The following is a 2,998-nucleotide window of genomic DNA, read 5'->3' as shown; positions in this document are numbered from 1 at the left end:
GGGGCAACGGGCGCGGGCCGAGACATTCAGCCAGTCAGAGCACGGCTTTCAAAATGACGACAGCGAGAGGGCCTACAAGCTGCCGGGAAGGAAGCGTTGGCCTACGTCGAAAGTCGAGGCCTGAGCGGAGGGCGGGAAAAATCAGAAGGCGGAGCGCGAGCTGATTGGGTAGCGCCCGCGCGCCCGCTGCTGTAGGGTCAAATGAGGGAAGGCGAGTAACGATTCCGACCAATCAGCGATAGGATTTCAGAATGAGAGTTCCCATGGCTTTTCCTGCGCAGTCCTTGCATCCAGCCTAGTGTCTTTGTAACGTCTGTTTTGATTTGTCCAGATCTCCCGCCCCTTGAGGACGACGAACGGGTGAAGCCGCCAAGGACCAATCCCACGGAGGGCCGGCGGACACGCCTCCTTCCTGTGGCCTTCCGGCAACCGGAAAGAGATGAATCCACGAAAGACCCGCCCCTTGCCGTTAGGGCGGTTTCAAAACAATCCTTCCACCAATTGCTTTTATTATCTCGCTTAGAGCCGGTGTCCAAGCGTCGCCGGAGGAAAAACTAACCAGATTGGCCATTGTTTTTTTTTTTCTTTTCCCAGAGGCTTGCCTCACCAATTGCGCTGTCGAGGGAGGGTGTCCAGTATAGATATTTAAATAGACTCACAAGCTGGAACTCGGCTTTTTTTTTTTTTAACTTTGTCCAGTAGGTCCGAAAACAGAACGACAAGTGGTGAAGGGAAGCACAGACGCCCACCCTCTCCTCACGCCACCCTTCCGTCCGCGGACGCTCCTGTTCGCGGCCATAGAGCCTCCTCGCTCCCCACCAGTTCTAGAAAGGGGCTTCCGGCACTCCCATTAGCTCAACAACCTCAAACAACCGCTGTCTGGGAGATCTGGCTAGTAGTTAGAGGGGCGTGCACACCGATGAGCTCCAAGGCCTCAGGCTAATAAATCCCTCCCTGCCGTCTCTAACTCCCAAGGTGATGCTGCAGGTGCCTTCCGCCCACACCCTCACCCCCCTAGGCAGATAAACCCCCACGGGCTCGGGTCACACCCGAGGCATTGCACCCAGCAAGGTGCGTGCAGGAGCCAGCTAAGGTCCTACCCATCCTAGGCGGGCAGCATCCAACGACCAAGACCCCCCCGGGGAAGGAGGGGAGGAGGGTGGAGGGACAGCACACGCCGCAGCACCCACGCAGCCCGCGGGACAGACACTCACGTGGGCCCGGAGGTTCCAGTCCAGACACCCCGCCCCTCGCCCACGTCCGACTTCCTCTCTCCTCCCAGCTTTGCACAAGCATTTGTCCAGGGCAAAAAAAAAAAAAAAAAAAAAAAAAAAAAGTTTGTGGCCCGGATTGAACTATCCCGCGGGTTTCTCGGCAGCCGCCGCCGGAGGGCGTCCGGGCGCTGCCCACAGGTCCCTCTTCCAGAGCAGCAGGACACACCAGGGAAAGAGTGCGGGAAGGTGGGCTGCTCCTAGGAGCAGGAGTCCCCTAGCGCATTCCTAACTCTGGGTTCCCGGGCCTGGTCTCTCCTGAATGTCTGGGTCTGTGGCTATTTCGTTGGTCTCTCTGTTTCCTAAACATTTTGTATCTGTTGCTCTAGTTTCTTCCAGATCCCACTGGCTATCTGCCTATGCACTGGATTCTATCTGCAAAACTTCGTGTGCTTCTGTGATTCTGCATAACTTTGTCTATTTTTCTGACTTTGTGTGTCTCAGTTCCAGCCTCTCTATTTCTGACTTGAGTGTGCCTCAGCATGTCCATTCATGAATGTTTCTGTTACTTTGGGGTGTGGGTCTGTGACCCTCAATGGGGTCTCTTTTAACTGAATGTCTGATGTTCATTTACACTCCTTTAGTGAGAAATAATTCAATAGATGCCCCCAAACCCTTCCTGGTACTATTAGAAAAACTGAATAGCCAGGGAGAGGGGACACATCCCAGCTGCCCCGAGACAAGACAAGACAGAAAAGCGATGACCAAAGTTTTATGTAATCTGAGCCCCAAAGACCACCACGCTGTACACCGGGGAGGAGGGACTGGCTCAAGGGCGCAGCACGGCCCAGAAGTAGGGAGATGGCCCATCCCCTGGGGAAAAGGAAGGCCTCCCTAATGCATTGCACAGACTGGGAGTGGGAGGTGGAGGACCTCCCCTCAGGGAGGACAGGGGAAGTGCAGTAAGTGCCAAAGCAGGTTAGGAGTGTGCAGAACCACTCTAATGAGATCAGAACCTTGAATTCGTACCTAATATACTAGACTTGACTTTGCAAGTCAGAGAACGTGTGGGTCTCAGAACTACAGTACCTGGAACTTGTAAGATTTTAGAAATGTGGTCCTGGACAATACTCCCAGGAAGGTAGAATGCACATAGAATCTAGAGGTGTCCGACATTAGAAAGAACTAGAACTTTGGTGTCTAGTTAGTCACAACTAACTCTGTACCTCGAGGGTTTGGGATCTTGAATCTCGGACCAGCAGGATGCCTTGAGACGCAGGAGGGACCAACATCAGAACCCCAGGGTTTAATAACCCAGCATCTAGGAGCGTACAATCCAGGTTCTCAGGTTCTGAGACTAAGTCACAGAATGTGCTATGTCAGGACCTTCGCCCACAAACTTTCTGCCTTTAGAACTTTTGAACTGCAGCCTCTAGATTTGCAGACCCATAGGCTCTAAAATCTCACAGAATTTAGGAACCCAGAGCCTGCAACATGGAGTACCACCATTAGGATTGTAACCTTTGCCAAGACAAAATTTTGAAGCTGCAGGATCTAGACACTTGTGGCCAGAGGATTTAGATCCAAGAGCTGGGGATGTCCGATTTCTAGAACTGAGGAGGCCTTACCTCACTCATGTCTAGAATTATAGACTTTACACACACACACACACACACACGCTAAGGACTCGTCCCTAGAACAGTACAATCTGGAATCAGAGCTCCTGGACCCAACCCCCTGGGGCCTTCTCAGGATCTTTGGACCAGATCATCGAGAACCACAAAGCC

The 2,998-nt window shown here is 52.9% G+C and overlaps 1 protein-coding gene across 2 annotated transcripts in view; it reads right to left on the bottom strand.

Moving 5' to 3' along the window:
* HNRNPUL1 (heterogeneous nuclear ribonucleoprotein U like 1) overlaps nucleotides 1-1,287 on the bottom strand; it is a 32,966-nt gene extending 31,679 nt beyond the window's left edge. The window contains exon 1 of one of the 2 annotated variants that reach the window (XM_012930597.3): nucleotides 1,215-1,287. The gene's annotated coding sequence lies outside the window, so the exon portion shown is untranslated. The remainder of the gene's footprint in view (nucleotides 1-1,214) is intronic. The other variant, XM_058674799.1, reaches the window with a different exon arrangement.
* Between the last annotated feature and the right edge of the window lie 1,711 nt (nucleotides 1,288-2,998).

This window comes from Ochotona princeps, chromosome 16 (genome assembly GCF_030435755.1).
Source record: "Ochotona princeps isolate mOchPri1 chromosome 16, mOchPri1.hap1, whole genome shotgun sequence".
NCBI lineage: Eukaryota > Metazoa > Chordata > Mammalia > Lagomorpha > Ochotonidae > Ochotona > Ochotona princeps.
The sequence above is the reverse complement of the archived record's forward strand: the minus strand, read 5'-3'. Positions and strand labels throughout refer to the sequence as shown.